The 12,943-nt window shown below is 37.3% G+C and overlaps 1 protein-coding gene across 9 annotated transcripts in view; it reads right to left on the reverse strand.

Moving 5' to 3' along the window:
• sh3bp2 (SH3-domain binding protein 2) overlaps positions 1 to 12,943 on the reverse strand; it is a 109,076-nt gene that overhangs the window by 14,193 nt on the left and 81,940 nt on the right. Inside the window, exon 1 of one of the 9 annotated variants that reach the window (XM_041810850.1) lies at positions 6,623 to 6,690. The exons of 7 other annotated variants lie outside the window; for them this stretch is intronic. The gene's annotated coding sequence lies outside the window, so the exon portion shown is untranslated. Of the gene's footprint in view, positions 1 to 6,618; positions 6,691 to 12,943 lie in introns of those variants that run through there. One more of the 9 variants, XM_041810849.1, reaches the window with a different exon arrangement.

Raw genomic sequence — 12,943 nt, forward strand, 5'->3', positions numbered from 1 at the left:
ATGTTTGGATCATCTATGTTGGTTGGTATGAGTTATTTCGCTTGAAGCTACAAAATGTACTATTTTGGAAATGAAATGTCGATTTTGTCAAAAATGACTACTCCTATGTGATATATATTTTTAGTTTAGGTCTTACTTTACCTCAAATAATTACTTTCAACAGCTTTCAAAAACAGTGAAACCATTAACTTTTTTAAATTGTAATGGGACTGTCATGCTAAGACACTGATCTTAAATCCTGCACAAAAAAAACCCTTCCATACCGAGTTAGACCCTGCTGGCAGTAAGTGTTATGATGTGTCAGACTACAAGAATTAGTTAAAAAAAAATATATATATGGTCCCGGAAGTAAAGTAAGGGAGGAAAAGTGGAGGCAAAAAGTCTGCATGAAAAGCAATAAATCAGCAGGGTGGAGGAGAGATTTCTTCTGAACTCTGAGTGCCCTGTTGTGTTTGTGTATCAGCCTTCAAGAGAGCATGTAGAGGCTATCATGTGGTTTGTTCTTCTGTGATCGTCCAGAGTGTTTACTGATAACTAGAGACCAAAGGCCGTAGCACACGCACCGACAGAGTGATAAAATGCTATGAATTTTCCCGTTAACTAAACCTGATCCAGGTCTAAGTGAAGTCAAAGTTCAGCAGCTGCTTATCAAGGATGGAAGGATTTCCTGAAGTTGTCATTCACAGCAGAACTGAAACAACACGATGGCTCTCCAACTGTGAACTCAGCATGTTTTACACAAAAACACCTACAAACCAAAAGTTAGCATTAGTCCTTTATCCACTGGAGGAGCAAAGGACAAATAAACCCTTCAATTTTTTTGTCAGGACATTTATATGCACAGCTAAGCCAAGCTACTGTAATATATTAATGAGGATACACTGATTTATAGCCTTTGTCCCAGTATAAACACACAGCAGGAGAATCCACTTATGGGCTGATGTATAAACCAAATGTCAGCTGATCACTTCTGAATCTATATGCTAACAAATAAGCAAGCAGTTAACAAGCTCTTTGCTAAGTAGTGACAACATGGACAAACTCTACAGCTCTGTACCTTTTGGTACACACTGGTGCAAATGTGTTACACATTGTCCCTCTAGCTTATTGGGTCCCATCCTGGGCTCCAGGACAGCTGTACAGGTGCAAGGCTTTATCCCCCCCAAAGCAGTCAAAATTAGATATGTACATATTAACTATAATCTAAAGGACTTAATAAATAGTATATACAAAAGATTATGCCAGGAAAAACAGGTATAGGATTTTTTCTTTAGGTTTTATCAATGATAAAAATAAAATCAATGTTTATTTTGACAGCAATGTGTTCTTTTATTGGTGTGGAATTCAGCTTTCTTAGGTACAAGCAAAAATGTTGGGATCCCCTGCTTTACCTTTGGTTAAATCCAAAGGCAAATGATTACATGACTTCTTCTGCTTTTAGTGACTTTTGGGAAAAAAGACAAAAAATTGTAAGAAAAGATAGTGATGATAAAACTAAAACATTGTTTGGAAAGCACCAGAAAAAAGTCAAAATGTTTTATTTTGAAACCACGACTACAAAGTGAAATTAAAAGACTTACTTCCTACAATGTTTAATCCTTAATTCCACTATTTTGACTTCTATTACTTAATTACTTAGTTTACTTAAGCTGAACAAGTTGCAACATTCTCAACACAAAACCGCTTTCTGTCCAGAACAAACAACCAAAAAAGCTCAATTGACAATGTAAGATGAGGTCACTTCCTTTACTCAGAAATAGATGAATAAACAAAAAATCAGAAACTCAGTTTTTCAGCAGATTACACAATTTGGGAAAATGTAAAGTTCTTAGGGCTGTTTTTTATTTATATTTGACACTGATTTAATTCTGTATCTTATAAGCATCATTTTGTGAAAAGCAAAAGAAAGATACAGCATTAAGAAAGCAATCTTTACTTGTCTCTTAAGCTTTGTTTTATTTATGTTAAACTTAAAATAAATAAGTATTTAGCTAAAGAAATTAGTTTAATGTATATTTAGACAGCTTTTATATCCTTTATTAGGACCTTAAATGAAGTACAAAGTGGCCTTGTAATTATTTTTAGTCCTCCATCCTGAATTATTTTGTCATTTCTGGTACAGGCATTCATCAGAGAACTGCAGCTGTTTGTCAGGAAGGGAAGCACAGGAGCCGCTCACATACCAGACTCATTCAAACACGTTTCCTCTCTGGGGACACAAATGTAAAACAATGTGCGTGTTAAAAAGCTTTCCAGTGAAAACAATTTGGAAGCAACCACATGAAAAACTGCCCCATTTAACAAAACATATAAATCTACAAGTAAGGATGGCAGCCTGTCATTGGAGACTAACACTCAAAATGAAGCTCCTTAAATTAAAGTAAGACGTCACATGACTTTAGTGAAGATAAACCGTCAGTTCATCTCCAACAGATCAGAAGACGAGCTACTTCAAACCAGAACAAAGTGACCACAGAAAGACTGACCACATTTTAACACTAAAACTGAAACTGAAACCAGAGACAGCCAGACGTGGAAACTCCCCGATGATTCAAATCACAGGATAAAATTCCTCTTACATGTTTTCATGATAACATGAATGTGGTGGCAAAATACACAAACATTTTTTAATTACAAAACACAGCAGTGAAGAAATTTGAGTCTATTTGTTTCTAAAGGTTCGATTCCCATTCTGGGGGTCATGATTTGATTTAGAATTGATTTTTGATTCACAACACATTCCCTGAAGAGGTGATAATTTCAACATCTACTCCGGGCTGTTTTGCATTAAGGTGCTGTTAATTATTTGACATTAAAAAGCTTGATAAAATATGCTCAAAATAATGCGTTTTAGAATATTTGTACTGTTACAGCTAAATACAGCAATAGCAAAGAAAATAGTAATTTGAGCTTAAAGTGCAAATATTTCAAAATGAATAAAATGTGTGGGCTCAAGCAGGAAGCACATTTATCAGACACTTATCAGCAAAAAAAACACTATCATAAATTTTAAGCCTTCACTGTAGGAAAGCAGGTGTTTTGTTTAAACAAGTGTTAACTAGTGACTTTTCAGCTTAAAGTGGCACAGTAGCTCTTTTTACTTGACCTCTTGTAATTGCAATAAATGCCTGATCCGGATCATATAAACACTCCATTCGAAATAAAATCCTCTGATTCAGCTTATTTGGAAAGGAATTTCATTCTGATCGAGAGGGGTGGTTTATGCCGATATTTGTTGATCAGATAATATAAGGCACAGGCATGAGCGAGTAGAACAATCCAATATTTGACAAGAGGAGGAGCTGGAAAAAAAATCCCTGAGTGACGGTGGTTTATTTACAACAAAGGCAAAGAATTTCTTCTTTTACGGCACATTTTTGGTCGATTTGACTGTTGGGACAATGCTGCACTTGTCAGAGCTGTTTTATTCAAAATTAAATGTATGATGCATGAGCCTGCACATCTGAATCTGATCGCATCTTTTAGCATACATGTGAACAGAGAAGTTCAAATCCCTGACCAGAGTAAATTCAATCAGATTGTGAAAAAAAATCATGTGACTGCAGATGGCGGCTGTTGTAGTTACAACAATGCTTATACACTGAACATTTATGTTATGTCAAAGATATGCGTAGAAGATAGGGATTTACAAAAAATACAAAGTGGCTCTCTAAGTTTTCAATGTCTGTTATTAACCTATACGCATTTGTATAGTCACCAGTTAACACGGTCACTTGTTTAAATGTAACATCAGTCATTGACCTGAAACCAGACAATAGATCCTGTTATTTTTGTTGTCAGTACCAGATAGCAGTTCTTCTGCAGTTCAATTCTTTGAACCGTTCCATAAGTAGGCTACATTACTTTAGTTTAGATTGTAGACTCCACAGTGAGTCTTAAAACGTTCCTTTTGGAAAACTGTATGGGCTGAATAACCCAGGACTCCATATACAGTGCGCAGTACGTAAGTGTGTAAGACACACCACTGTAAACACTACAAACACTAAGAGCTAGTGCTGCTAATGCTAACTACACTTTAACAACAAAACTTGTGGTGGCGAGTATGTGGTTTAAAAAAAACATTCAGGATGTAGTAGAGTAAAAAAATATTGATTCTTGGAAACCTTTAATCGATTCAGAATTGTAGACATTAAAATATATATGATTCTGACATGACTCCAATTTACTGGCACCTCTACTGCAGTGTTTACATGTTATAAAGTGTGTTGAGTTTAAATACATTTCAAGTTCATGTTCTTTTTGTGTGTGTGTGCTGTACTAACTGCTTTTAATTTACTATTTGTGATGGTTAGGGTGTTTGGAGTAGTGCTGCTCAATCAGTCAAAAAAAGAGGATGCTTGTTGAGGATGCACTGCTAGGCGGAAACTGTCAACAGGCATGCAAGAGGAATTTCAAAAGTAAAGCATAGCTTAAAGGTGACAGTGTGGCTCGATGTTTTAACTTTCTATCGATCTGATTAGACAAATAATCAACAAATTGACATATCAATATACATCAATGGATCGTTACAGCCTCCGTAGTAGAACGAGACAGTTCAAACCTTATTCTCCACTTACATAAACATACTGCTCTGAGAGAAAACAGCCAGCATTAGCATATGACTCTATGGAGAAATCTGTCCACGAATTTGTAGTAACAGTCACTTTAAAGAGACACTGTAAATTAGCACTCAGTTCTGCTGCCTTTTCTCACTACATCTGTTTCACTTTCACCCAGGATGGCAGCCTTTTCTCATCTTTAACAAATGGCAACAAGTCACTGAAGCCTTCTCCTTCTGAAAAACATGCTATGAGCATATTTCTCCGGTAATTAGCTTTACTATGAGCCAGCCCTGGACTCCAAGTTGTAAGCAACACATTTTTGGCTTGCTCAAGCAAAAACAGAACTACACATCCACCATAAGCTGGACCTTCCTAATAATTTACCATGATCTACAGTGCTGGTTTGTTGAGTGCTTTTGCTCCAATGAACCCTTTTCATGTTGTCTGTGTAACTATGAATGAGCTAAAAAATTCAGTTTACATACACACATGCCCCATCTGCAGTGGTATGGCACAGATTTAAACAGCTGCCAAGAAGAGGTTGCGCTGGACTTTTTTGTTGTCCGTCATTTTGATGGAAAAGGTCGTAAAAATTCCGTCATACCATTTTTACAATCCGTCATTAGAATTTTCCCTTTTAATAACTGTAATATAATATAATTCAATATGACTTTATTAGTGTTTAATTAATGAAGTACACTTTCCCAACTTATATTTAAAGAACAATCTTTGAGGTTAAGCATTTTTGATGGCAGTGAGAAAAATGACATTAATGGCACAGCAACGCAGCGTTTACTCATCGTCATTTTTACTCAGTGATGGTGGAGCACAATCCCTGTCTTCAAGCAAGCAACTATGAATTGATTTTGATATTTAAGATATCACGTACAGTTTTAAGAGTATTTTTAATGTCAAGATGTTGTAGTTTGACAACCGTAGCTGATAACAAGTTGTTAAAAGGCTGCACTGTGGAGCCGTGTGCATTTTTTTCTGCTCCACAGGAGTCGTTATTTCAAAAAAAATGTCACACACTCAGATCTTTCACACTGAATCAGGTGTGTTTGTATTTGCCTGACTGCGAAAATTCGTAGAATGTGGAAAATTGTTTTGTACTGTGAGCCTGTGTCTCTGTCACTTCTTGAAAATCCCACTGGATCCATCCATCCTGACAGAGAGCTTCAAACAGCACAGCTCATGCGTCACAGTGCTGAGACAAGATGGAGGACAACTTTTTAATTCAGTCTCTGATATGACCTGTGAGTAGGCTTCAAACACATGCCTTTATCTGCTATATTTACACGGTTGATATACACACAATACACGGGCAAACTACAGTGTTTAAAGTGGGGTTTCGGTGCGAGAGAATGAGAGAGGGGAGGGTCAGGCTGGGGTGAGCAAGCTCGGTGGAAGCAGCGGGAACTGTTTTGAATCATCAATCACCCATTTAAATAACTTGGACTGATACGAATTACGCATGTGATTAGAACAACATGAAACGGACTCATTGTGCAAAGGCCTTAACACTGCATGCCGACCTGTATCCCTCTCTGATGTAATGAGACCCCTGCAGCAGTCTCTCAATGTGCTGTCAGCATGGAGACCGACGTGCTTTCACTAATCTACGGTGTTGAAGGTCAGTGAGAGAGCTCACTGGCTACAAGATTTTTTAATGGATTAAATAACCTCCTTTATAGTCCATGTGCGCAAAATGGAAAAGGTCTATGTGTGAATCTGTCTGTGTGTGTGTGCGCTGAAATGCAGGGTCATCCTCATCATTCCAGTCTGTCAAAATTCTCCGTCATCCTTTAAAAAAATCCATCAATGACAGAGAATATTTGGTTAACGTGACCTCTGCTGCCAGGTGTTTTCTCAAAAAACTTCTGTGGCTAACCAAAGCTCAAAGTCAGCAGTGAAAAAAGTTTCATCGTAGGCTCAGACATGTTCATAAAGCCCCCTCAGATGTAAAGGTCAGACCACATTAGCAGGTGCAGCTAAAACAGAGAAATGTCCGTTCTGCTCAGGAAACAAACGCCATCACACAGAGTCAAGTTTTTACCTACAGCTTGCTTCCTGTTCCCCTCAATGACGGCCGACCACAGACGTTCTTCCACCGCTGCAGCACCACTTAAACATGTAGGTGTTAAGACATGAATAGAAACTGATGGTAGGAGGGTCTACAGGACCATGTGGACTTCAGTCTGTAACTTTTCTTTCCTGGTCAGATGAATGATTAACCAGGAGAAACTTGTGAGCACAATGACAACATGAAAAAAAGTCTTTATCATAAGTGGGTCAGGACCAGCTCTAGAAAAGCACAAGTATCTTTTTCTCTTATTGCTGTTCACCTGATATTAACTTGATGTTGTAGGTGAATAAGTGGTATCTGATTTTTAAAGCTATTTTATGGTCTTTTGCATCAATTAAGAGGAAAGGTAAAGATAGACAGAGAATGTGTTAAGGAGAGAGAGGGGGGTGATATGCAGATCATGGTCATGGGTTAGTCAGGCCAGCAAACGGTGCACTGAGGACTTTGCCTTCACGAGGCAGATACTCTGCTGACTGGGCTAACCCAGCACCCAAGATTTCCTTTTTCATTCTGTCTCATTGCTCTTATGTGACTGCTAAGAAGTCTCCACAGTAACTCCATGACTGTTGAGTGGTCATCATTATAACTTTGTGATTGTTGAGTGATCATTGGAGTTACTGTGCAACTGTCATCAGAGTGACCCTGTGAATGTTGAGTAGCACTAACATTTGTGTTTTTCAACCCGACTGCAAACAGAAATTGTAGATTTAATGAAAAAAACACAGAATTTAATCCATTTCAAGCTGCCTTTCAATGCAGTGAACATGATGGCTACTTGCTATTTCAATATATTTTACTTTATATTTTTAACACGTGCATTTAGTCATATAAAAAGTTTGCAGACACAATTACAGCAAATGATATCTTCTTATTTCTGTCAGTGAACTAAACATACGTATACCAATTATCTAAGAGAGAAAGGTGTCCATTTCCATTTCTCTTCTATTTGATAATTCATTGGTAATAGAAATTTACTTCAGGACCATATTGAGAGAGGTGGAAGGCTGCATGTGGTCCACAGGTCATCAGTTGCCCAACCCTGTTGTAGGCCTATTCTGTAAAGATCAAAATTTCATGAAAATTTGACATAATCTGAAGTTTGAGATGCTATGTGGTCTGACTTTTCATTATTTACAGGATAATTTTGAACTGCTTTGTACGCTTCCTTGATCACCATCACAGCCTGTCACAGCCAATTTGACCAAGAAAAAGGAATATGGTCAACAGCAGATTAAGAGTTGAATAAAGTCGATACAGAATGAGGAGGGAGGATATCTTGTTGTTAATGATAATTCATGTGTTTATGGGACACTAAATCTGTCCCTTATATAACAATCTTTATTTCCTTGTCATTCTTATTTTATGATAACTACTGTTGCCTTAGGTGACTTTGTGTTGATAATGCTGGTTCTTAATAAAAATTATCAAGTTGAGAGACAAGACAAGAGACATTAAATTAGGTAAGAATTACAACCTGTATTCCCCTAGTTTTTTTAACTCACTGTTGAAATCTAAAGGCATGTGGTTTATAAATGCACTGCTGCTGAAGTCTGACCACATTAGCTGACCTCAGGTAAAAAAAAAAAAAGGACAGTCAGTAGAGTGCGAGGTGGGCGAAAGTTTGTTGAATTCTCTGGTTCCTTCTCCCCAAACAAAGAAAGAACAGAAACAGAAACTTCCTGCTGACTTTACACAAACACACCTGCAGCTGTGGGGTCAGAGAAAGATGAAATAGTAACACTAGATCCTCTTTCTCTACACATGGCTTATCCTACGCCATCATCACTTCCTGCGTCCAAATATGGCATCGCCACTTCACAGGAACTGCAGAGCTGTCACAGTTCAGAGGACTGCAATGAGGATTCCTCCTAGACTAATAAACATGCACACAATAACTTAAGAGGGATTAAATATTTAGATTAAAAAGCTGGTTGATAGCTGAGTTTCCATTTCAGAAGTTTAGCTCATAAAGAAGCAATAAGACACATTTATAGCAGGAGAAGAAGAATCAGAGAGATTTGAGAAGGCAGGAAGAAAGAGAACGCAGAGATTTTGTGATTTGCCAACCCCAACCTCCCCCTGATGAGGGGAAAGAAGCACATTTCCTGCAAGAGTGTTTTTCTCTTTTCTCTGCCTCTGACACAAAGCTTACTGAGAAATTACAGTGGCAACAGCTGATGTGACCTGAGCAGCACCACTTAGTCCAAGTTTTTGTATTTCACAAAGACAACACAAGTAAATACAAAATGCAGTGTCTGAATGATTATTACATTTTTTTTAGGGGGCAGGGATCCAAACCTATCTGGCCCTGTTGGTATGATGTTCTTTTTATCAAATGCTGTGCTATTTTTACTCCAGATGTAATGGGCCACACACCTTCCAAAAAGTTCCACTTTCGTCTCATCAGTCCACAGAATATTTCTCCAAAAGTCTTGGGGATCATCAAGATGATTTTGGTGCAAATGTGTTCTTTTTTGTCAGCAGTGGTTTTGGCCCTGGAACTCTCCCATGATGGGTTCTTTTATGACCTCCTGGATGAGTCGTTGTTGCCCTCTTGGAGTTATTTTGGTTGGCAGACCACTCCTGGGAAGGTTCACCACTCTTCCCAGTTTTTTTCCATTTGTGGATAATGGCTCTGACTATGGTTTGCTGGAGTCCCAAAGCCTTGGAAATAGCTTTATAACCGTTTCCAGACTAAAAGATTCACTAAAAGATCACTTAGTCTCTCATTTGTTCTTGAATTTCTTTGGATCGTGGCATGATGCGTTTCTTTTTGAAATCTTGTAGCCTACTTCAGTTTGTCTGACAGCTTCTGTGATTTCTTGATTCAACAAATCTGGCGGTAATCAGGCCTGGGTGTGGCCAGTGGCCAATCAGAAAAGAAAAAAATACTTTTTCATGGCACTGTATATTTCACAAATTTTCCAAATTTGAGAACTTTAATTCAAATAAAAATACTCTGATTAAAATGACTAAAAAAGCAAACATTTATTGATTACTCACATTTTAGCCCAAAGGCAGAAAATTAACAGCAAAATACTTTGTTTATCTATGCAGAAATTATTTTGCAAAGCATTTAATATCCACATTCCTAATCCCATTGCATAACATTTTCTCTCTGTGTTGACACAGCACAAAGAAATCTATTATAACATGCACTTGTGACATTACACCAAGGAGGGTGAAAACTTGTGCAATGTACTTCAACCCTCATATTCCACATACTCTGTCTTTGTGGCAATGTGCATGCAAAGTGCACTCTGGTGCAAATCGCTCCCTTTCTAGTCAACCTTTGCAATTCCACAGCATGTTCTGGTCCGTCTCCAGGGGGTACCAGAAGCTCCACCCTGCTGTGCTCCAAATAAGCACAGGTCTATTTTCAGCATCAATCCACATAGAGCTACGGTGGCTGGGAAGTGCAATACAAATTCCAAAATCTGAAACATCTTCACAAAACTTCTTAATTTTATTAATCTTAATTTTTTTCAGGAAAACCTCAATGAGGTTTAAAATCTATTCTTAAGAATTTCCTGGCCAAGAGTGAACATCCACAGAAAATATAGAAGGAGATACAAAATTAACACTATGAGAGACACAAAGAAAAACATTTAAACAGCTTTTTTTTTTTTTTTTGCCAGAATTGCTCACAGTTTTACATTAACCATGTGTCTACCTCCAATTCAATGTACATCCTCTTAAAAGTGACCACCTAGACCAGGTCTGTAAGTTTCAGGTTCCTTTGCACTTTTGATAGCAGCAAATTTAAAAGCATTTTCCCCAGTTCAGTCTAACCTTTGGCACAGACAGTTAGATTAAAGGCTTTTATTTTCTGTACTATTTTAAATGACAAGTGAGAAGGTACTAAGGAAGCAGACCTAAATTAACCTGGCAGATAAGACTTTTGCTACCAGAGCATGAAGCTTAGAGATGTGACATGCATGTACAAAACATCTCCATCGTCCACCACAAATAGAAAAGAAAGGCAGATTGATTCTGACTGATTCTGAAATAAAACTCAGAACATAAGGAAATAACTGCAGCATATCTAAACAAACCCATCTTTCTGTGACTGTCTCTCATAGATTTGGTCTTGACGTGGTCCTCACATGTTACAGGGTAAAATCAAATGCTGGGTGGTCTCACAGACGTTAGCTCAAAGTGTCTCTTTCCTGTGGTGGGTAAACCTTCCGACAGTGTGAAGTTCCCGTTATAGCAGACACATCTTTTGTCATGGTTACCCTGCTACAGTGGTGCAAAGAAAAAAAAAAAAAAGATAAACCCTACCTAAGTGCTAAACATATCTGAGTCTGAGAAAATTTAACTCCTTGTTTATCTTGCTTCTCAATAAATATAATCCTCATTTCTTATCTTAAAGCACTCACATTAATGTAAAAACTAAAGAGTTAAAAAGCTACCCATCTACTTTTTTAATGCAATGAATTAAAGAAAACATTTATTTTTACCTATGTCACATGTCTAAAGTTGTAATCTTTCTCCCACCAGAGTCACAGATTGTTCTTTTTCAACACTGTTCAGGTTTGATTGTCTAAAATGTGAGGAAAAAAGGTCTGACTAATTCATACAAATAAAATTAGCACAACTTTTGCTGATCCCACAAATTTATGCAGTGACGTATAGGGTCATTTCATACAATTAAAACTAAAATAAAAATACGAGTTTTAGATACCAAAGCTACAAACATAAAAGGACTAGGCAGACTGTATTAGCCATGATGTGCACAAACATCAGGATACCAGAGGAAAAAGTAGAAGGAATTGAAATAACTTCAAGGAGAAAATAATGAAATAAAGACAAAAAAATGGCAAACATGGGTTAAAAAGTGGCAAAAATGGGTATATCGTGGCAAAATTTGACTCAGTGTGTGAAAAAATGGTCTTTAAATGGCAGAAATTGTAAAAAGCTGTTAAAAAGTGGCAAAAAGGGGTTTAAAGTGGCGGATATTGGTGGAATAAAGTGGGAAAAGTTGTTAAAGAGTGGCAAAAATGGTTTAAAGTAGAAAGAGGGGGGAAAGGTATAAGCACCAAATACAGGTTACAAAAGGGAAAATCATAGGTCAAAAAATGGGTGGTAACAAAGGTGGTAAGTGCATAATAAAAGGAAAATAATTGGCTGAAAGTGGCAAAATGAGCTAAAAATGGAAAATAGGGGCAGTAAAATATGTGAAAAGTGGTTAAAAAGTAGCAAACACTGGTTAAAAGTGGCAAAAAGAGGTAAAATTTGCAGCTCAAGTATAGAACAAGGTTAAAAGTAGCAAAACTTGGCTACAGATGGCAAGTATGGGTTTGAAATAGAAACAAATGTGGCAGAATGAAGTGAGAAAACTGGATTAAAGGTGGCATGAATAAATAATTTGAACATCATCCTTCTTTGAATGGATTTTGGTTGAAAAACGATGGAATTGGGTTGTGATTCAACCCAAAGGAGTAGACAGTGGATCCTGTGTCTCCAGTTGAGTTTCCAACCTTTCAATTCTTGAGCCCCATTTCCACCTCCCCCAAATTACAATCTAGGACCCTGAATTTGACCATTTTTAACTGTTCAAATATAGTTAAAGGGGTACTGTGTCTCAACATCACAAAACTTATCAGCATAAAAGTCAACCAAACGGCAGAAAGTAAAAAGAGAAATGTCAAATGAATTCAGTCAGCAGCTGAAATAAACCAGCATTGTGTAATGTCAAGGATTCTACTGCAGGGTTCGTTGAGTTTAAAGCATACAACTGTTAAGAGATTACTCAGTCAATGGTTACAGCTATGTATAGAAAAAATATTCAATCAATAGCACTTATTTCCCTGGCACACACCTGTGTCCAAGCTAAAATGGCCCCACAACTCGTTTTTGGGTCCCGACCAACCAGTGGAGAAACACTGCTTTAAAAACATATAAATGTAGACTACAACACACAGAAAATTTGCCCATTCCCACCAGGAACATTCAAAATCAGGACGTGATCTCCTGCACAACCTTGTTGTACTGTACTTAGTCAAGTTCTTACATAATTATCAACCTCATGACACCTGATCTTAAAGGTTTTTTAACTTCCTCGTTGTGTGTTTATGGTGAAATAGATAATACAAAAACTGTTTTCTTCATCCAAATTAAAAATCAAACTATTTCCTCTACTCTCTAAATGAATGATGTCCAACTTGAAGAAAGATCCAACTGCATAAAGTTTGCTCTTCTCATAATGCTCAACCATCTAACCATGCAAACATACAGTGAGTGAAGAAAGTACACTTTAGACATGCTGCAGTTATTTCCTCAAGCGTTTTGA

Source organism: Cheilinus undulatus, linkage group 17 (genome assembly GCF_018320785.1).
Source record: "Cheilinus undulatus linkage group 17, ASM1832078v1, whole genome shotgun sequence".
NCBI lineage: Eukaryota > Metazoa > Chordata > Actinopteri > Labriformes > Labridae > Cheilinus > Cheilinus undulatus.